This window comes from Callithrix jacchus, chromosome 14 (genome assembly GCF_049354715.1).
Source record: "Callithrix jacchus isolate 240 chromosome 14, calJac240_pri, whole genome shotgun sequence".
NCBI classification, from domain to species: domain Eukaryota; kingdom Metazoa; phylum Chordata; class Mammalia; order Primates; family Cebidae; genus Callithrix; species Callithrix jacchus.
Window position 1 is genome coordinate 45,588,021 of NC_133515.1, and position 23,738 is coordinate 45,611,758.

At 37.9% G+C, this 23,738-nt stretch overlaps 1 protein-coding gene across 1 annotated transcript in view; it reads left to right on the top strand.

The window, feature by feature from the left end:
- The window catches only part of CNRIP1 (cannabinoid receptor interacting protein 1), a 54,571-nt gene that overhangs the window by 26,296 nt on the left and 4,537 nt on the right, over positions 1-23,738 (top strand). The window lies entirely within an intron of this gene.

The window sequence follows — 23,738 nt, forward strand, 5'->3', positions numbered from 1 at the left end:
TCTAGTCTCTGGCCACAGTGAATTTCTTATTCTCCTGCAGATCTACCAAGTCCAAAGCAGTTTCCTTGCCACTGCACAGCCTGTTCCTCTGCTTGGAATGCCCTATTCCATTTCCTACCTCGCAAACGCCTTCAAGTGCCAGCTTAAATGTCATTATGAAATCTTTCCTAACTCCTCTAAAATGTTGAGTCAATATAAATATTAAAATATTGTTTACTCATATTTTATTATCCGATTTCTGAAAAGCTTTATCACCCTCAGTCTAACTTCTGCTTTTCTTAAGATCTCTGGACAGCTTCCGCATCTTCTTACTGGCTCAGGGAAAATGAGCTGACTCAACAAAAAGGTGATGAGATTCTAGAAAGAGCTGGCTGGCTGGCCGGCTGCAAACTAGGCAGTGAGAAGTTTGTAATATGTTAGCCTTTATGGGGTTAGTTCTCCTGCTCCCTTTGAAGAAGACTGAAAGAAGAAACGTGGATGAGAAATAAGAAGTTTCTGAATTTTCTTACTGACATTGCTTCCAGTGAATTTGCCTTGCCACATTTGTATTATGAATGATGATAGTCCTAAGGTATGTTATTCTTTGAAGTTTATGAAGTTGTTTATTTTCATCAGGTTAATCACTTGTGATGCTTAGCAAAGGTTTCCAGCCCTCCCCCATCAAGGCACATGATAGAATCTGACCCCCTTGGCCTGGGCTAGGGCCATGTGCTGGTAGTTCTGGCCAATGAGTTGTAAGCAGAAGTGACATGTCATTTCAGGCTGAAATATCCAACAGTCTGTGCAATGCCCAACAGGACTTTCTTGCCCTTTGCCATGGCAAACAGCCATTTTCAAGATGATTGATCATCTTAGGTCTTGGAGTGAGAAGGTACGGCATGGAACCCTAACCAATTTTGTTGGACCCATAGCATAAATGAAAAACAGACTTTTCTCCCAACATTTTACTGTGAAAAATGTTGAAATGTATAGAAAAGTTGAAAGACTTGCATAACAAACATTCCCATACCTGGAAATCACCTGGATTTCACAATTAACAGTTTGTTATATTTGCTTTATCCCTTATCTGTCCTTATGTTGTATCAATCTGTCTCTTTTGTTCGGGTGGAGAGATGAACAAGAAACTATTGTATAAACCATCACTAGGATTCTGGGGTTGTTCATTACTGCAGCATAACCTTGCCTTTCCTGATTCACATCTGGGGAATCCAGACCACTTACTCTCCTTTGCTGCTGAAGACAGTGAAGTAAAACTTCTCCAACAAGAAAAAAGTAATGGTTTGAAGTTGGTTCTAAGAAATCACTTCCTGCCAGGGAAAGTTAGAAGTCACAAGGTAGATTAGGAGAAGGATTAAACCATGTTTTTTTCTCCCATGGTATTAAAAAACAAGATAAATTATGACTGACCTAGTTATGATGAGGCTGTACTTGGAGGTAGAGAAATGAATTAAATGGGGGAAAGGAAAGACAAAATTAGCATTCATTGCCTATCCTTTGTATGGCAGACATTTTATAAAGATGATCTCATTTAATTTTCAAAACCACTCTGAAAAGTACATATGATTTCCATTGTTAAAATAAAGCTATTAAGTTCAGAGAGGTTAGGCTACCTGCCCAAGGTCACACAGCTAGTGTGAGTAGAGGAGACAGAATGAAAATCCAAATCAGTATGACTCCAACACTCTTACCTCCCCTAGAAGTTTACAGACCCTTAGCCTCTGACAGCCAAGGGTATTTCCTCCCACTGAAATAACCATCTGAAGGGAGACCATGGCCCAAGAGATAGCAATAGTGTTAGTGGCAACCTCCCTCCATGCTTGAAGCAGAATTTTAAATGTCAAAATTACTTGACAAAAATATTTTTGAATGTTCAGAAGTTAAACAAACTTACTAAACATAGGAGCACTGTGAATTTCCAAAAACTGAAACAGCTGGTTTTTCCTTTACCTTTATCAGGTAGTCACTTTCTTTGACAAAAACATGTATTTCAAAATACAACTATTGTTTTTTTCCAACTCAAAACCCAGTTGGAATTTTGATCTTTTCAAAGTTTATTTATCAGGCTTGTGTTTTGGTGTGAAGTATATCTATATGATGTGTGTATGAATGTGAGTGTGTGTGTGTGTGTGTGTGTGAGAGAGAGAGAGAGAGAGAGAGAGAGACGGTCCTTAATTTCCCCAAATCTAGATGGTTACACTTTTAAATGTATTTCATATGACCATACTGAAAGTTTATTTTCATAATTTTCATGGCTACAAGCTAATGATTTTGGATTCATGTTAGTCTCAAAATAATGCGTATGATAGACATAAGTTTAAATCATCAGGCTTTCACTCAGGGAGTTTATAGCGCTTGCTTGACAGGGTAGGAGGGGATAGCTAACCAAACTTGCCTGAAAAGACAACATAAGTACCTATATAGGTCATGGGAATTTGTCTTCACCCTATAGAAATAATCTAACCCTGAATGACAAGTTTCTTCAAATAACTGAACACAGACTATCTTTAACTTTTCTATAGCATTTAACCTTTCCCTGGAGATTTTTATGAGATTAAAGCCTTAAAATAGAGCTTGGATACACTCAAACGGGTAGCAGGAGGGAGCCTTCTGGGGTGATGGTAGCAGCAGTAGTTGAATGAATCTATACATGTATTAAAACTCATATGGGTGTACATACATGTATGCACACATACATCTGGTAGACATCTGCTGCCTAAAGTTTCTTCCTTTGAGACAGTGTCTTTCTCTGCAGCCCTGGCTGGAGTGCAGTAGTGCAATGCTGTCTCAAGTGATTCTCTCACCTCAGCCTCCCAAGTAGTTGGGACCACAGGTGCCCACCACCACATCCAGCTAATTTTTGTATTTTTTGTAGGGACAGGTTCACAAACATTCTGCCTTCTGATCAAAAGCCTAATCCACATTTACCATTGTCTCTGCAAACTCCCTTAAGATTGATTGTCTGAAGGCATTGCTCTGGCCAATGTGGTCCTTGGCAGTTTTGCATGGTCTAGAACCTGTGAATCTTTTTGGAGCTTATCTATCTGGGGAGGGAGAATGTCTTAGCAGACTTGAAGGCAGGAGTGGAAGCCACCTGCTGAAGACAGTAATGAGCATTTGGGAGGGTGGGTGGGGAAAAATGAGACAGCACAGAGGGGAGGGGGCTGGGAGGGATCCCACTCCCTGGTTCTGCTCCTGCCTGCATCTGGTGCCCCAGGAGTTGCTCTTGAGCAATGCCTCCCTAATGAGTTGGCGTGAACTTGTGCTTGTTCCTCCCTCAGAGAACAAGGGAAGACAGGCTTAAAACTGCTAAAATGCTTGGAGAACATCCAAAGAGAAGCTTGACACAAATGCAATATATTAGTGAAAACAGCTTGGGCCTAGCTAAATAGTGACTATCTTAACAAAACAAACACATGCGAGTTGACGACAATTGTCCTTACAAAGAAAGAATTTAGCCCTCTACACAGAACTTGATGCTTCTTTATAGTCTTTAGGGAATTCGCTTTATTTTTTTTGTGTGTGTGTGTGTGTTTTTTTTTTTTTTTTTTTTTTGAGACAGTCTCGCTCTGTCACCCAGGCTGGAGTGCAGTGGCGTGCTCTTGGCTCACTGCAACCTCTGCCTCCCAGCCTGAAGTGATTCTCCTGCTTCAGCTTCCTGAGTAGCTGGGACTACAAGCATATGCCACCATGCCTGGCTAATTTTTGTATTTTTAGTAGAGATGGGGTTTTACCATGTTGGTCAGGCTGATCTTGAACTCCTGACCTCAAGAAATCTGCCTGCCTTGACCTCCCAAAGTGTTGAGATTACAAGTGTGAGTCACTGTACCCAGCCAACTGTGGTTTTCTCAAACTTATTCTGAAAGTAAATCTATTTATTCTTAGGTGTGCCTGGAACAGGCAAATTATTTGCTTTGCATTCTAGGGAAGGGCTTCTCACAGGTCATCAGAATTATTGGGGATGTTTGTTGAAATGTAGATTTCTAAACTCCACCTCTTTAGACCTGTTAAATGGAGTAAACTCTCTGAGAGTAAATCCAATACGTCTGCATTTTAATAAGTACTTTAAGTGATTCTTATCATATTAAACTTTGGAAAACACTACCCTAGGGTTTTCTCACTGTACTCCTTCTTATTAAGTTTCATTTATTCATTCAGTAAGCATTCATGTGCCACGTCTCTTGGGGGCAGGAGATGGCAACAGAAGTGTGATAAGTAATCAAGTTGCTTATAGTCAAATAATTACAATAAAATGAGATCAGTGCTATACTAGAAAAGCTACAAACTACACCAAAGCAAAGAGGAGGAGCCTGTGGGAGTTGGAGGCAGCTTCATAGATAATATGTGAGCTGCTTTCAGGCATAGAGAAGGAACTGCAGGATATTGGCATGTGAAAATATATGATCCACTCTGGAAGAAGGAACTCTGTGGCTGGCGCATAGGGAAGAGACGCATGGGATGAGGCGAGGTTATGAGGAGCCTTCTACACAATGCTGCGGTTTGAGTTTAGTTCTACAGAAAGTGGGAACCAGAGGAAGTTTTTAAATATAAAATGATTGAATGATATTTGAGTTATGAAACAATCTTCCTGGAGGCAGTTTGGAGGCAGGAGATGAGAACAGAGTCTTCTGCAGTGGTGATGTGTGGGGAAGCTAAATGAGGATGATGGCAGCTGGGGTCTCTGAGGCGGAGTAACAGACTGTGAGAGGACAGGAGAGAAGGAGGAGGTGGGAAGCTGACCATGTCTGATAAAGCCTAGTCTGAGTCAAGAACCTCATCCGGAGAATGCATTTTCAATAGCCAGATAATTCTTCCAGCTCAGAATCTGAAAGCAGACCTGATACTTGAGCTTATGAGCCAATCCTAGTGTCTGGGTCAATTAGCAATTGTTTCTACTGTGTTATAGAATAAGTTTAAAGATATTTGTCAAGTGAAAAAATCACCCCATAAAATATATGATTAAATAATTTCATTTATGTTTTCAAAATATTAAGCGCCTAGAAAGAGAGAATGGCAGGGAGAGAGAGGCTGAAATTTGAGGAAATGCATAGGAAAGGCAAGATTGCCATTAATAAGGAAGAAGAGTGGGATTGGGAGAGACTGGAATTTAAGGACCCTTGACAATTTACTCTGAATTCTTGTCTATGTTTCAATTGTTTTAAACAATAAGTTTTATTGATGCATTGGTTTTAAAATTTGTTAAAGCAAATTTGTAAAAAGATGCTTACACATCTTCTCGGCTACCACTAGGTGGTACTAGTGGCAGCACAGATTGGACAGCTTTTATGCTTCCGGTGTTCACCCATGACACCTGCATATGGATCGAATTTTAAACACCTGCACGTAGGTCTAACCTCTTAACTTTATAGAGTAAAACAAATACTTTTGCCAATTATTATTAGCATGTGTCTTCGGAGCTTAGGGGTCAAGGTCCACAGACTATTTTTCTTCCTTCTTAGATATAAGAGGTAGTATTTTTCTATATTTAATTTGTATCAAAACATTTACAAGTATAAAAAAGTGTTCTTTCTGCATCAATCTAAGTTGCACATAGTTTGGTTCACATATATCTAGATATTTCTCAAGCTTTCCACTTTACAATGATATTCCCAAGCCAAATCTTAATCACATGCGTAAAAGTAATGAAACTCTGATGGCACCATTCACCTGTGCTCCCTAATTCCAAGAGTAGGCTTTTCTTTCCAACCACTTACCTTTAATTATCTTAGACTGTCATATTTTCCATCACCTCAATTGACACAGTAGAAGACAAAAGTGTTGCCACATGTTCTTTCTACACACACCCATGTTTACTGCAACCCATGATAATGTGGCATTTGTGATTTCATTTCTGGGGACTTTTTTCCTTTTAAGCAGGGCTTATTGCCTCTTATATCATGGACTAGTCTGAACTAGCTACTGTATTGTCCTTTGTACAAAAACAACACTTCATTCCAAAACAAGATTCCCAGTACTGGAGTTTGCATAGCCTAGAAGGGACACAGTGAAAACACTCACATGATCTCCTAAGGATACCCATGGGGCCAGCCTGGCACACACAATGCTACTCAGTCCTAATAGGTGCAAAGCCAAGAGGAGCCTGCAGTGGCTCTGACTTGGCTAGGACATGCTCCTGGTTGTAATCCTCACTGAGTATAGAGGGATTCTTCATCCTCTTACCCCACCCCATCCCCAAACCCCAACACCTCCAGCAGGGGCACTTTACAAAGTCAGTCTTTGGATGGAACCCAAGAAGAATTGACCAAGGTTATTGAGTTGTATTTGACACTCCCTGCATGGCCAGTTGAGCCACCAATAAATGCTAGAGAAGAAAGACAGGAACATTCCATGCATAGGATATTAGATATTAAATAGATATTACAACTACCCATTATTAATAATAATGAAGACTACTTTTGTTTGTTTTGAGACAGAATCTTATGCTGTCACCCAGGCTAGAGTGCAGTGGCATGATCTTGGCTCACTGCAACCTCTGCCTCGTGGGATCAAGAGATTCTCATGCCTCAGCCTCCTGAGTAGCTGAGATTACAGATGTCCATCACCATGCCCAGCTAATTTTTGTATTTTTAGCAGAGATGGATTTTCACCATGTTGGCCAAGCTGGTCTCAAACTTGGGACCTCAGGTGATCTGCCTGCCTCGGCCTCCCAAAGTGTTGGGACTACAGGTGTGAGCCACTGCACCCGGCCATGAAGATTACTGTTTACTTGAACTGTTGCTGTTTGCCAAGCCCTGTGCTAAGTTCTTCGTATATTTTATCTTATTCAATTTCTTCAACCACCCTGAAAAGTAGTATTATTGCTACCATTTTACAAACGTGAAAACAGGGGCTTGGAAAGGTTCAATTGGCATGCTCAGGTTTATCTATTTTCAAACCTTGTCTTCTTAATTCCTATCCTGTTCTGAAGACGACGAAGGGCTCTACTTGTTCGGAGGACCTTGTTCATCCACATTTAATAGACTACTGAGGACCTTTACTTTTTTCCCCCTTATCCCTTAGTTCACTACCGTTTTCAAAGGAGAGAGACAAGGTGAAAACAAAATAGAAAATGTAAACCTATCCATATGCTTTGTACTGATATTCAGCCTTAGTTATACATTCTTTGAATACAAGAACTATACTTTATTATTACATTTGTCTCCCTTCTGCACCTCCCATGATGTTTGGCCCACAGCAGTTTCTCAACACTCTGTTGCTTCAGTAATTGGCTGGCCCCTTGTTCACATTTGGGTCAAGAAGGTTAGTGATAGGGTATAAATTAAAAGTTTTGTTTTTCTGTAGGTCAGATTATTTTGACCATCTGTTTTCCCTTACCATGAATCCCTGAAAATTAAAAGCATACTGATCTCCAAATTGAAATATTATATTAGATGAATCTAATTTTGTTAGCTGAGTTTAATTTTATTGTTTTGAGAAAAACCAAGTGCTTGGTTGAGAGTTGTAAACAAGAATAAATCTATCACAACCTTCTCTTTTCTAAGAACTATGAGCTGGAACTTGTTTTAATGATATAATGAGGTAGGGACTTCTGTGACAATTTAAAAGCCTGATTTATAATCACTTTTATTTTCAAAATAGTTTTTCTTTCCACTTTCTCTGTTACACCTGAATGAACCTGGCTCTGCTTCTCCAAATTCAATGATGTCAAATTAGCAGGCAGCAAATTCGAGACTGCACAATTCCCATCAGCTATCAGCTAGGGAGATCTTTTGGTCCCCAAGGTCCAAGTTCAATTCTAAGGGTATGTTTTCTTTTGGACCTAAGTGGTTATCTCCTATTAACAGTAATGGGTGTAACACATGAATGTACAGAAGCTGTATACCCCTAAGATTTGCCCAAGCATGAGTTTCATGAGGACAAAGTAAACACCTTTTTTCACTTTGGCACCCTTCCCCTCCTGGTTAGGATAAATGTTGGCACCTGGATAAGATTCTAAATGATGAAATGCCAATGCATGTTGCTTCTGCATATGTCATCTAAAGTACGTGGCTTTCAAAAATGGATGCCTTTCTTCTCTGTTCCATGCTTAAGCCACTGTGATCCTGATAGAAAGGTGAAAAGACATTTCTAAATAAATATTTTCCTAATGTGCTAGTCTGAAATGCTTGTATCCCCATCTACCTTCCATTGATTTGATCAGTATCAGATACTCAGATATCCTGAAATGAAAAACAGGTGTGAAAAAAGAGGACTGAAATATGAATAACAAACTGTTCAAGACGAGACAGCCAGTTCTAGAGACCTGGCCCCACTTGCCTAAGAGGTGTGTACCAATGCCAAATAAGCCAAAGGAAGAGGCACACTTGTTTATGTAGTATTTAATAGGCCCCAGAGGGAAAGGGAAGCCTGCTGAAACAACCCCCCGCCTTTTTTTTTACTTTAAAAAAAATACCTGGCACTTGATATGTACGAATGAAACAATCTTGCCTAATTTGTTTCAGGTTCTTTATTTCATGTAACTCATGATTTAGAAAGGTCTCTAAAATGTGGTGATTATTAAAACACTCATCTGCCAAGACTCTTAAAATATATTCTAACAGCTTTAATCCTGTTGCAGATAGAGCTATCATTAGCAGCAATTAGCATGTATTTAAATCCAATAATTTCTGCATAAAAAGGACTTTAATGACATTTATAAATTCTTCCTCTGAAAAAGGAATGAGAAATAATGTGATTAATAGTGAGATGAAGACTTTTTCATTTCTTCTGAAATTATGTTTAAGAACATAAACAACTTGCCCTTTTCTCTGCTAGTATTAGCCTACAAAACACAAAAAGTCAACTCATGTTTACCTTTTCAATACTGTTGGCCTCAATTCCTGACTCAGGAAATAACATAAAGCAGTTCAACTGGTTTTGTCTTTTTTGAGAAACTAAAATTAAAATCTCAGGAGTTATTTAACTCTAAACAGGAAAGAATGTGGTCTTTCAGAAATAGTCATCAGGGCGTTTTCCAAATGTGTAGACCTCTTAAACTTAGTACCAATTTAAAATAGAAAAGGGAAAAAGGGTCCTTTTTAAAAAAGTGTGTGTGTTTTGGGTTTTTTGTTTTTGTTTTTACATCTTTTTCTAGTTGCAACTGGAAACCGTAGGTTTTATTCTCATCTTTCAGCTACAGGTATATCATAATCTCCTCTAGTGAATGACTACCTAAATTACTATATCCATAAATATTCTAGTGGAAATCACTTGCAAGGCTTATTTTCAGAAGTGCACTGCAGTACCTCAATGTTGACCAAATTCAATTTTATTTTTCTGTATTATGGCTAACAGTTTCAACGTGTTATTTTATACCTCACAACTCCAAAAGTATGACAGAAAGAAGCTTATACGTATGCTAAATAAACCAGTATTGTAGTTTAGTATTAAAAAAAAATAAAAACTACCCAGTGATGGTGAATTCTGTTTTTTTATGCTACTCCATAGTGATAGGCAGCCTGTAGCATTTATTCCTGGCTAAGAAAAGTGATGTTTTGGAAAATAAAATTTGGGTGAATGTGTGTTATGCTGGCTCTTGACACATTCAATCTTTTTGTTTTTTAAAAAATCATAAGTCATAGTCCAGTTATCAAACTTTTAGTTTCTAAAGAATTGCACTCAGTGTTTGTCAAAGTTAACTGGGTTTAAATCAACACGGCTAGTTCTGGTTTACTTCTTGGATTCTTCTAATCACAAATTTCCTGATTAAATGCGTAAATGCACAATATTAGCTGAGTGCTAGAATGAGTAAACTGCTCATACATTGTATTATCCATTACACAACATTCTATACTAGTCACTGATGAATCTATGACTGGAAAGAGTATTATGTTTGAGCCAGTAAGTCCTTATTGAGAGTCCTCTATAAACTGAGGAGGTAGGACAGGAGAGGAGATCACAAAATAATTCCTAGAATGCTTAAAGTAACAACTATTGGGAAAAATTTTTAAAGTAAAGTCACAATAAAAAAACAAATCAATTGTCTGCATGGCCAGGTGTGGTGGCTCACACCTGTAATCCCAACACTTTGGAGGCCAAGGCGAGTGAATTGCTTGAGTCCAGGAGTTTGAGACTGGCCTGGGCAACATGGCAAAACCTCATCTCTACTAAAAATACAAAAAATTAGCCAGGCGTTGTGACATGCCCCTATAGTCCTAGCCTCCTGGGAGACTGAGGTGGGAGGATCACCTGAGCCCAGGAGTTCAAGGCTACAGGGAACTGTGATTGCACCACTGCACTCCAGTCTGGGCAACAGACTGAGACCCTGTCTCAAAAAATAAAATATAAAAAAAGTACTTATTCACTTAAGGGAGAAATCTGTTTTATTTTCCTCATTGCTTTCAGTCTTCATTTTTCTTATTAAATTCCAATTTTTAATCCATCTATAGGAACAATTTGAAGCTGACTAACTAAGTGTAGATCTAACTAATTGAAGTGTTAGCATTACCAACAAACTATTTGTCACTTCATGTCTTGGAAACAAAGAGCTAACATTTGGGAAGGGAGGGTCTCAGTAGTATACATAATCCACTCTCTCCTCATAAATATATCAATCTAAAGGGAGGCAGAAATGTTTTTATCCATGAAGAATGAGACTCTTCTTAAGTTGTAAATACACAGGACTCAGATTCCAACCTCCTTCCTGGGTTCCTTTTTCTGGCTCAAGCAACTTCTTCTACACATCCCCAGGGTGAGTTGCTTGGTCTCATAGAATCTTAGACTCCCTGCCTGTTCAAAGGGGAGGAAGGGAAATAATGTGTTTACCACAGGGGTGTTGGTTAAATTAATTAGTATTTATTATGTGCTCCATTAAGGTCCTCAGGTGATATATAACTTAACATTTACATGGCACCAGATCATTGCTTTAAGTTTTGAAATAGTCCTTGCTTTTTCAACTCATGCAAGAAATATAACAAATCTTTATACTTCCAACAGTAGGATTAAGTGTAGGAATATTTTAACTTTTCTTCTTTTTGATACGGAGTTTCCTTCTTGTTGTCTAGGCTGGAGTACAATGGCATGATCTCGGCTCATTGCAACCTCCGCCTCTTGGGTTCAGGCCTCCTGAGTAGCTTAGATTACAGGTGCCCACCACCATGCCCAGCTAATTTTTGTATTCTTAGTAGAGATGGGGTTTCGCCATGTTTGCCAGGCTGGTCTCAAACTCCTGACTTTGGGTGATCCAACAACCTCTGCCTCCCAAAGTGCTATGATTACAGTCGTGAGCCACCATGCATGGCCCATTTTAGCTTTTCTAAGAACAACTATTTTCCCGGAGTGAAAATATTAGTAGGTTACAAAAGCTTATTTCCTCAGCTTTAGACTATGAATAGAATAGCTTTAATTTATAGTTGATAAAAGCCAAAGGAAGAAAGTTCTATAAAAGCCATTTTAATGGCTTATTCTGCCATCTTTGGTGGCATTTTAAACTAGTCACAAATGAAGGAAATTTGGTTCACCTATTTTACAATTATTTAATTCTAGCATTTAAAAGAAACCCAAGAAGTCATTTAGTTGAACTCCTTTGCCTACAATAATAGTACTAAGCACCTGCTTTTCAAAACAACATTCTCATTTTATATATAAGGAAACCAAGGTTCAGCGAACTTAAATAACAGTGCAGAGAATCAAACCCCAGATGCCATTCTTTCTCTGCCACCTCAGACACCACCAAGAAGTTAGACTTAAAGATGCCCTCTACAGATAGGAATTTCTTCATTTCTTTATCCCTATTCTCTCTCTTTGAACTTAAAAGTTAATTTTTTTTTTTTTTAAGAGAAAAGATCTCACCATGTTTTTCAGGCTGGTCTTGAACTTCTGGGTTCAAGCGATTCTCCTGCCTTGGCCTCCCAAAGTGCTGGAATTACAGGCATGAGCCACTATGCCCAACCTAAACCAAGATATTCTAATGGAATCTCAGTTGTACCCCAGATAACTTAGGAGTGCCCCCAAATCATCAGTTAAAAGTTACCTTGAAAGACAAGTAATTTTAAATCACTCTTAAAAAACACTTCTATAGATTTTTTTTGAAGAAATAAAAGCTACACATATCTTTTCTTTGAAAATTAGTTCACTCAGTTTTAGTGATTTTTTAATACCAAATTAACATGAATACTATATGGTCAGAGGCTTTTTAACTTTGTATTGAAGTATGTGGTTTCCCCTTATCCATGGGGGGATACATTCCAAGACCCCCACTGGGTGCCTGAAACAGCAAATAATACAGAACCCCATATATACTGTTTTCTTCTATGCATGCATAACTTTTTGATAAAGTTTAATTTATAAATTAGGCATAGTAAGAAGTTAACAATAAAAAAATGGAATAATTATAATAATATACTGTAATAAAGGTTAATGTGGTCTCTCTCTCTCAAAATATCTTGTTGTATTGTATGTCAGGCAATTGAAACCATGAAAAGTGAAACCATGGATAAGCAGGGGGCTGGGGGGACTACTGTATAAACAGAAATAAAGTACACTTATTTTTTGAAATATCTAAAATCTATCCCACCTTCACTTAATAATAAGACAAGTACATATCATTGCCATTTCACATCTCAGAGGATCGAACTACGTGTACTAATGAACTCTAATAATTAATAAATTAGCCTACATATCTATGAATGCTTTGAAAGTTTAAGCTCCATATTTAAATTAAAATATTATTAGTAAAGTATTATTATAACTGTGATTTCATTTTAAATGACAATGATACATTTTCTTATGGCTTTGGGCAGCAGGCAAGAAAAAAATAAAGATAATATTTAAAATTTAACCTGGGCAACATAGTAAGACCCCATCTTGAAAAAAATAAAAAACAACTTACTGGACTTGTTGGCATGTGCACGTAGTCCCTGATACTTGGGAGGCTGAGGAGGGAGAAGTGATTGAGCCCAGGAGTTCAAGGTTACAATGAGCCATGATCATGACATTGCACTCTAGCCTGGGTGACAGAGATCCTGACACTTTAAATAAAAACTTTGTAGGCACCTATGTATGCTATCATTGTTTTTTTAAACAATGATTATAACCCACGTATTGTATGGATGTGTATAAAATTTTGTCCACAAAATTTACCTCTAAATAAACTGCATAAATCATCTTTCTTGTCCATTATAGAAAAAATATGGTTTTAAAGTCCAGAAGGACCCAAGTGTTTGAAATAGTAATTCAGAGAAGTCCATGTCAAGTTGATATCCATCTTTTCCTTTAATTTTGACTCATTTATTTCTATTTAGCATTCACTGACAACTAAATAAATGGAGAGACTTTGGCTAATTCATACCACTGTTCTAAGATAGTAAATATCAGATCATCAACTACAGAGGCTTTACGATGCTGCTAGCCTGAGAACATATAAGTTATTGAAACATTCTCCCTGAGCAGAGGTTTTTTTTTTTTAATTGCAGTTCATTGCACTACTCATCTCTAGATAGTGAATCAGCTCAGCCCTACCTTTAAATTGGGCAGAAGGACATAGGCCACTAAATGTCCTGCTCTATGCCAAGACTGTAATTAAACAGAAACAAAATAGCCATTCCTTACATACCTCTAAAGAATAATGAGGGCTTAATCCCTATTCTCAGTGTCTATTGTAGCAGGAACATGAGCTCAGCAGCCTTCTGGGTATTGAGTCTCAATGGTGTAGTTCCCTCTCGATCACAGGGCTGTGGTACCACTAGCAGAAAACACCCTGAGAAGATTCCTGAGGGACCGAATTCAGGGCTTTTGTCTGCCTGGTGAAAAACATAATTCTTTTCCACCATTCCCCTTAGGATTTTTCCCCATGGGAGTAACATATGACACCAAACTGACCCCACTGAAGAATGAGTTAGCTGAATGAGAAAGAAAAACAATGTCTCATAAATTTACTGACTTTGCAACCTCAATAGTTTGAGTTTAATGTGCTATCAGAAGTTGATTAATTACACTCTTTCAGAGTTGATCCCCATTTTTACCAATACAGCACTGAAATGTGGCTATAAGTTTTCAGGGAAAAAAAAAATCACATTTTTAAAGTGTATTAAATATAAATGCAGATATTAACTAAAGAGATCATAAAAACTTTCTTATCTAAGACCTTTGTTGAGAATAACTTATTTGTGAAATTTACTATAACCCAATATGATGATTTATTTAAATCATTTGATTTTCTAAATTTTTTTCTTTAGAGTTGAAATTTTTACACCGTCTCAGACCTAAAAGAAATTATTTACATGGAAATACATTTTATATTTTTAAAGATGAGGTCTTGCTATGTTGCTCAGGCTGGTCCCAAACTCCTGGCCTCAAATGATCCTCCTGCCTCAGCCTCTCAGTGTTGGGATTACAAGGGTGAGCCACTGTTCCTGGCTTACATGGAAATATTTTTAAAGGTCTGCATCTTATTAACACTATATAGCCCCAGAACTTAAACAACAACAACAACAACAACAACAACAAAACCCATCAATTAAAAAAAAGATCACCTCCTTTGAGAATAAAAGTGAAAACAATTTTTTAAAGAAGTTATGGGGTAAAGGGTGGACAGAAATTGGAATGATCCATTGATCATGTAGTAAATTTTTCCTGCTAAATCAGACAGGAATTCTATTAGATTGGTACAAAAGTAATTGAGATTCTGCCCTTACTTTCAGTGACAAAAACTGCAATTACTTTTTCACCAATATAATACATCAGAAGATAAAAAGCTATTCCAATTTCCCTTAAAAATGCATGCTGATACTTTAGCAACTCCTATGGTAAGAAAGTGTTTTAATGTATCTAATAACAATAATAAAGAACAAAGGGTCATTATCTACATGGAAAACTCAAAAACTAAATTTATAGAGCAACCCAAAAATAAGAAAACAGAACATCTGTATGAATCTATTTCAGAGATGAAGTCTCTTGACTATTTCAAAAGTATCCGTCTCTCGCACACTCACTAGGTTTCTTTAACTTCCCTAGTTACATAACTGATTCTGTGACTTGTAAACAAACAGCCCCATTGCTTGACAATTCTGGATCTGTGGGTTTGTACTGCTGTTTCCCTGTGGAGGCTGAGAGCTGCATAATGATTTATTTTTTCCCCACTCCCTGCCTTCTTTTCCTATTTTGCACTCTCTTTTTCTTTTTTTCCTTTTTGTCAAAGTCAGTTTAAAAAAATCCCAGGGAACTAAATGTGAAAACAAACGTGTTATAAAATTGAGGCCACCAATTTAAACACCATAGGCACAAGAAATGCAAAACTTGAGGGTCTCATAGTCAGATGAGCTCCCCACAGGAAGACTGTAAGTATGTATGCAGTGTTTTTCAGCATCCCCTGGCCTCCTAACCATATGCTTTTGTATAAGGTAGCTTTGATTCCCCTGATTTCCCACGCATGAAACACTTGCTGGTTTCAAAGAGAGCTCTGTATGCAAAAGACACATGGGGGTGTAGTTCAGGAGGAGAATGGGGGTAGTAGGCAGAATGTGGGTGAACTAATATTTGAGTCTGTGTGTTAATTCCAGTGCTACCTTTTGCTTTTGCTGGTATGCCCCAGTTATAACTTTGATTGCTGGCAAACTGAAGCTTTCTAAATTGGTTATTAAACCTAATCAATTACCTATAATTAAAATAAATCTCATTCCTCCAGGGAGAAGTTAGATTTCAGATTGGTTGTTAGGTTGTAGATTTGATTTATTTTTGATACTGTACATTAAGTATGATTTATAATATGAGGTCTTGTACCATGCATTTACCATTGCTGTGTTGCTGACAGAATCTTCAAGAAAATCATTATTACATAATAATTTAATGCATGTAAAGTACATATAGGATAAATTAAGTATTTTGAGTTTTAACAATTTAAAACATCATTTGGTCTAAGTGAAGAAAGACAACAAGCCTTTAAATATCTTCAACAATTATGTAAAATTTACCACTAGTTCTCCTTTTGTGTTTGCTATTTTAGAAGATCTTTATTTCTAAATATATCCAAACCATTTTCTCTCCCATTTATCTTCGCTTCCTCCATCATTCTGAGCATTGAAAATAATTTCTATGCCAAAGAATCTCTTGAAACATTAAAGTCTAATCTACTAGTGACCTTTTTTCTTGAAGAAGGAAGTAAGGAAGGAAGGAAGAAAGGAAGGAAGGAAGGAAGGAAGGAAGGAAGGAAGGAGGGAAGGAAGGAAAAAAAAAGGCCTCATGTACATATTCTTAAATTAGCTGCATCATGGCAGAAATAAGGATCTTTTGAAAGTGCAAGAGGCATCTTTGAATGCTGTATTTGGAGGTGTTGTCTTATTCCCAGGAATAAAAGCAATTTGTGATTGAGAGATATTTGCTAATCCTTTTTAGAAAATTTTATTTTTTATTTTTTTTTAGAGACAAGTTCTTGCTTTGTCACCCAGTCTGGAGGGCAGTCGCACAGTCATAGCTCACTGCAGCCTTGAACTCCTGGGCTCAAATGATTTTCCTGTCTCAGCCTTCCAAGTAACTGGTGATTAGAGGCATACATGATGATCCATTTGCCCATCCTCCCTTTTATAGCTGTGAGTCACTGTGCCTTCACATTTTGTGATTGGGCTCCATGGCTCAAAGCTGTAATTCCAGCACTTTGGGAGGCAGAGGTGGGAGATCATGAGGTCAAGAGAGCAAAACCACCCTGGCCAACATGATGAAACCCCATCTTTACTAAAAAATACAAAAATTAGGCTGGGCATGGTGGCTCAGGCCTGTAATCCCAACACTTTGGGAGACCGAGGCGGGTGGATCACCTAAGATTGGGAGTTCGAGACCAGCTTGATCAAAATGGAGAAACCTTGTCTCTACTAAAAATACAAAATTAGCTGGGCGTGGTGGCACATGCCTAGAATTCCAGCTACTTGGGAGGCTGAGGCAGGAAAATTGCTTGAACTCAGGAGGCGGAGGTTTCAGTGAGCTGAGATCACACCATTGCCTGGGCAACAAAAACAAAACTCCGTCTCAAAAAAAAAAAAAAAAAAAAAGCTGGGCGTGGTGGCATGCACCTGTAGTCTCAGCTACTCGGAAGGCTGAAGCAGGAGAATCACTTGAACCCGGGAGGCGGAGGTTGCAGTGAGCCGAGATCAAGCCACTGCACTCAAGCCAGGTGACAGAGCGAGACTCCGTTTCAAAAAAAAAAATAATTTTGTTCTGGGAAATTTTAAATATTGGTGTATTATATAGATTTATTTTTAAAATATATGTTCACATGTATATTTTGAATAAGAATGCCTGATTCACTCGGACATTGATTCGTGTGATTCAGGTTGGAAATTCAGTTCTGTAGCCAGAAGACTAAAATGATATTCTGAGGTAAAATGGTTGCTGAGCCCAAGAAATTAAGAGGCTCCTCTGTGTTCCTCTTAAGGGGCTGCAGTTGGATCTTGCCTGGTTTTGCCCTGCCAGGTTTCAAAAAGTCTGTTGCAAACAATAGAAGCATAGACCTTTGGAATTGGAAGGGATGAAGCTTAGCCTTCATCTCTTCTAAGCTTCTCATTTTACAGATGAGAAAAATTCACCCCAGACAGGGACTGTGATTTTGACAGGAGTGGTTTCTATTTTTTCTCTTCTGGAAAACTTTTAGGGGCCAGGTGTCGTGGCACATGCCTGTAATCCCAGCACCTTGGGAGGCTGAGGCAGCTGGATCACTTGAGGTCAGGAGTTTGAGACCAGCCTGGGCAACATGGTGAAACCCTGTCTCTATAAAAAATACAAAAATTAGCCGGGCATGGTGATGCACACTGTAATCACAACTACTTGGAAGGCTGCAGCATGAGAATCGCTTGAGCTAGGGAAGTGGAGGTTGCAGTGAGCCAAGATCGCACCACTGCACTCCAACCTGGAAGACAGAGTGAGACCCTTTCTCAAAAAAAAAAGGGACAATGTTTTTGTTAAAGTGGAGGTCTGGCTCTGTTGCCCAGGTTAAAGTGCAGTGGCATGATCATGACTCACTGCAGCCTCAAAATTCTGGGCTCAAGCAATCCTCAAGCCTCAGCCTCTAGGGTCACTATAGGAATGAGCCACTGCACTGAGCTTTTTGCTCATTTCAAAAAGCCATTTTTAATTCAAGTTCACATTAAAAATACTTATATTCTGCCAATGGACTAGGACCCCAAAATGTGTTGTGATTGCTCTATCCACATGGTGGAGAAATTGGGGCAGAGGTTTAGTTTGTTCCCCTGAAAGGGCTGAAAAAACACAGAGCAAAATACAGAACAAAACTTAAAGACCTAGATTTGATTCACCAACCCCTGTATTAATAAAACACATTATCTGATTTTAAGAATGCATTGACTACTTCTTTCCATAAGAAATTCCTTCCATAAGAAGGGGTGAACAGGCCCAGGTAGGAAACGGAGGTCAAAACTCCCGTGCTGATCAGTAGTGGGATCGCGTCTGTGAATAGCCACTACACTCCAACCTGAGCAACATAGTGAGATTCCGCCTTTAAAAAAGAAAGAAAGAAAGAAATTCCTTCCATAAGAACCCTCTTATTTTTAAGAGACCAGATCTCACCATGTTACCCATGTTCAAGTACAGTGGCTATTCACATGCACCATCACAGTGCATTGGATCCTTGAACTCCTGGACCCAAGCATTCTTCCTTCCTTAGCATCCCAGTTAACTGAGACTACACATCTGCACCACTGCACCCACCTTGGGACCCTCTTTTCCATTTTATAAGTTTGATAAACAAATTAATGATCTTAATTCAAACACATTTGAAAAAGCTGAAGAGGAGAAATCAGATTCAAAGAATGAATGTTAAAATACCGAAAGAGGATTTAATGATATATAGGACTGATCTTCATCTAGCCTCTGTGAGCATTTCTGAGGAATTTGTCCTTCAAGTAAACATCTTATATTAGCTGATATTTGATACATTTTGGAACAAGAAAATAAGCTAACTGCATTGAATTCAGTTTTATACAACACTCCTTCTTAATTACAGGTTTGTTATCCTACAACTGTGTTACTGTGAGAAGGGCATCTATATGATGTTCTACTCAATCCATATATAGAAGCCACAGCACCACAAGCACAAAGTGTTTCTTTTGAAAACTATAAGCGACTTAAAATATATACACTTGCTAATTCTGAAATATACAAATCAAAATAGAGATATATTCTTAGGGTATCAAAGTCTCGAGTTCCAAATTCAGAGGCTAATTTTTTTATTCATATAAATTTGGGGATACAAGTGTACTTTTGACATACAGATGTATTAAAGAGTGGTGAAGTCTGGGCTTTTACTGTAACCACCATCCAAGTAGTGTATGCTGTACCCATTAAGTAATTTCTCATCCCTCACTCCCCTCCCAACCCTCCCGTTCTCCCATGTCTCCAGTGTCTGTTATTCTATTCTCTATGTCAATGTGTACACATTTTTTAGCTCTCGCAAATGAGAACATGTGGTATTTGACTTTCAGAGTTATTTCACTTAATGGCCTCCAGTTCCATCTATGTTGCTGCAAAAGACATGATTTCATTCTTTTTTATGGCTAAATATACATGTATAGCTATACACCACATTTTCTTTATCTAATCGTCCACTGATGGAAACTTAGATTGATTCCATATCTTTGCAATTTTGAATAGTGCCAAAGATACCTACAAGTGCAGGTATCTTTTTGATATAATGATTTTTTTCCTTTGGGTATATACGCAGTGGTGGAATTGCTAGATCAAATTATAGTTTTATTTTTAGTTTTCTGAGAAATCTCCATACTGTTTTCCATAAAGGTTGCACTAATTTACATTCCCACCAACAGAGCCTAAGTGTTCCCCTTTCTCTACATCCTTGCCAATAGTCTCGGCTTTGTTGTTGTTGTTGTGTTTGTTTTATAATAGCCATTCTGAGTTCCTTGTAGATTCTGGATATTAGTCCCTTTTCTGGTGTATGGTTTGCAAATATTTTCTCCCATTCTGCAGGATGCCTGTTCACTCTGTTATTTCTTTTCTTTTTTCTTTTTTTTGAGACAGTCTTGCTCTTATTGCCCAAGCTGGAGTGAAATGGCGATCTCTGCTTACTGCAACCTGCGCCTCCCAGGTTCAAGCGATTCTCCTGCCTCAGCCTCCCAAGTAGCTGGAATTACAGGCATTTGCCACCATGCCCAGTTAATTCTGTATTTTTTTTTAGTAGACATGGGGTTTCTCCATGTCGGTCAGGTTGGTCTTGAACTTCCAACCTCAGGTGATCTGCCCCGCCTCAGCCTCCCAAAGTGCTGGAATTTCAGGCCTGAGTCACTGTGCCTGGCTTGTTACTTCTTTTGCAGTGCAAAAGTTTTTAGTTAAATCAAGTCCCATTTGTCTATTTTGGGTTTTGTTGCATTTGCTTTTGAGGTCTTGGTCATGAATTCTTTGCTGAGGCCAATGTCCGGAAAAGTTTTTGTTTAGGTTTTCTTCTAGTGCTTTTATATTTTCAGGTCTTACATTTAAGTATTTAATCCATCTTGAGTTAATTTTTGTATATGGTGAGAAAGAGGGTTCCAGTTTCATTCTTCTGCATATGGCAATCCACATTTTCCAGGCACCATTTATTGAATACTACGTCCCTTCCCCATGTATGCTTTTGTCAACCTTGTCAAAGATCAGTTGGCAGCAGGTAAGTGCCTTTACTTCCGAATTATCTATACTGTTCCATCGATCTATATTTCTATTTTTATACTAGAACCATCCTGTTTTGGTTACTATTGCCTTGTAGTATAATTTGAAGTCCAGTAATGTGATGCCTCCAGCTTTGTTCTTTGTGCTCAGAATTGGTTTGGTTATTTGGGCTCTTTTTTGGCTAATATGAATCTTAGAATTGTTTTTTCTAATTATGTTAAAAATAAAGTTGGTATTTTGATAGGAACTGCATTAAATCTGTAGATTACCCTGCTTTGGCCAATACGGCCATTTTAACAATATCGATTCTTCCAATCCATGAGCATGGGACGTTTCCATTTGTTTGTGTCATTTACAATTTATTTCATCAATATTTTGTGTTGAGATCTTTCACCTTCTTGGTTAAATACATTCCTAGGCATCTCGTGTTGGTTCTGTTTTGTTTTGTTTGTAGCTATCCTAAACAGAACTGACTTCTTGATTTGATTCTAAGCTTGATTGTTATTGGTGTATAGAAATGCTACTAATTTGTGTAAATTGATCTTGTATCTTGAAATGTTACTAAATCACTCATTAAATCTAGGAGTCTTTGGAGGAGTCTTTAAAGTTTTCTAGGTATAAGATCATATTGTTAGTAAATAATCTGACTTTCTCTTTTCAAATTTGGATGCCTTTTATTTTTTCCCTTGCCTGATTGATCTGGCTAGAATGTTATATGTATCTTGCTTTTTTTTAAAAAAATGTCACATGTTAAGGGTGATTATAAGTACCTACATTGTCATTGTAAATAAATGAAAGCTTGCCATGCTAATATTCTGATAATCAACTGCAGTCTGTTTCTATTTAGGAGCAACTTGCTTACCTTGATTTAAGAACAACTTCAAAATGTGGGTAGCACCTCAAGTAAAAGAACCAACCTGATCAAAAGTTCCAAATATGAAATGTTTTAAATGAAATTTGTGTCTAAAACCAATGTATCACCATAGTACAATTTATTATCAACTATCCTTTAAAGAAAGACTTTCAAAAAAATTAAAATGTACTTTTTGAATAGTTACCAGTTAAGGATAATGTTGTTTTGAGGAAGAAGGTATTTCTTTTAGCTTTCTGTATTGGAAAGTGTGAAACAGAAATGATAATGTTAGGCCGGGCACGGTGGCTCACGCCTGTAATCCCAGCACTTTGGGAAGCCAAGGTGGGTGGATCATGAGGTCAGGAGATAGAGATCATCTTAGCTAACATGGTGAAAACATGTCTCTACTAAAAATACAAAAAAATTAGCCAGGTGTGATTGCATGCACCTGTAATCTCAGCTATTCAGGAGGCTGAGGCAGGAGAATTGCTTGAATCCAGAAGGCAGAGCTTGCAGTGAGTTGAGACCTGGCCACTGCACTCCAGCTTGGGTGACAGAGCAAGACTCTGTCTCAGGGAAAAAAAAAAAAAGAAGAAGAAGAAGAAACGATAATGTTAAATAAAAGGTAATGAAATGTTTTACATTTCAAAAATCACTAAGATCTCTGGCTTTGTTCAATAATGATCTTATTAATAATAAATAGCAAGTAAATCATTCCTTTAAAAATAAAGGCTTTAACCTATAACATGACCTCACCCACAGCCCAAATGCTCTAGCAGCCTTTCCAGATAAGGTAGAAGAGGTCTGCACAAAGGCCATAACAAAACAAAACCTCTTCCTATTCTGTTTTTTTCCAATGTTTCCTTTTTCAGGCTCTTTCATTTATGAGCTGCTTATTGTCTCTTTTGTTTTCTATAATGGGCTTCATGAATTTCATTAAGAGTAACAGCTAAACTTGAGAAACTGGAGATATGAGTAATAAAAATTGATTTTTAAAAGCTTTTTCTTCCCAGATTTTTATTTCAATACCTTATTCTCAGATTTTCATTTCAGTTACTTCTCAGATTTTAATTTCAATATTATATTTTATAAATACAATGCCAACTTTGAAGCAACAAAACAGTATTATGCAGGATTACACGTTCAAGCAATGGAACAAAAAGCATAATTGTGGTCTAAACGAAAAATGATAGTTTTTTTCTTCCTTTTTTTGAGACGGAGTTTCACTCTTGTTACCCAGGCTGGAGTGCAACGGCGCGATCTTGGTGAACGGCAACCTCCGCCTCCTGGGTTCAGGCAATTCTCCTGCCTCAGCCTCCTGAGTAGCTGGGATTACAGGCACACGCCACCATGCCCAGCTGATTTTTTTTATATTTTTAGTAGAGACGGGGTTTCACCATGTTGACCAGGATGGTCTCGATCTCTTGACCTTCTGATCCACCCGCCTTGGCCTCCCAAAGTGCTGGGAATACAGGCGTGAGCCACTGCGCCCGGCCTGAAAAATGATAGTTTAAAAATTCATTTTCTTACTCCACATATTTGTTTCCCATGTATCTTGGAAATACACTTAGAACAACAGAGAAAACTGTATTTCTGCCATTTCTATATAATAGCCCAAAATGTTCTAAATGAGAAAATGTTTGAGAATCTGTGGTCACGAATGTCTCAAAATGTCTCCGTGACTTGACTGTTTTGACAGTCAGAGAAATTGGACCATTATCTCTCTTCTCATTGCAACTTCTGGGCTTACTGGATGACAGACTAATTGCCAAGTCATTGGTAGCTTTAGTATGGCTTTCTGGGACTATTATTTATGGAGGGAATTGGCTATTATTTACACATGGTTCTTAGACCTAGGTTCAGATAACTTGAACAATTGTTACCAGAGCTCTCCAAAGCTTAATGAGTTATGTGAACAAAAGATTTGATGAGAAAAGCAGTTATGAAACGGCATGATCCTATTTTATTTAGAAAAGAAAATGAAATATCTAATGAAATGTATAATGCGTGTGTACACACACTTGCACCCTCCCCTCCCCCATTGTTAGGCACTAAATGGCAGTATAACATAGTGGTGAAAAGCTTGGGTTTTGGAGTCACACAGACCTAGGTTAAACTTCCAGCCCCAGCACTTAATCTCCACTCTTCTTATACTAAGTCAACTGAAAAGACTTAAAAATAGCACATGGTAGGGCTTCAAAGTACTTAAAATTGTGCCTTTAAAAACTATGAATACTCATATCCTTGCTCTTCCAGTCATACCTGTGATTCTTCATTCCATGCTAAC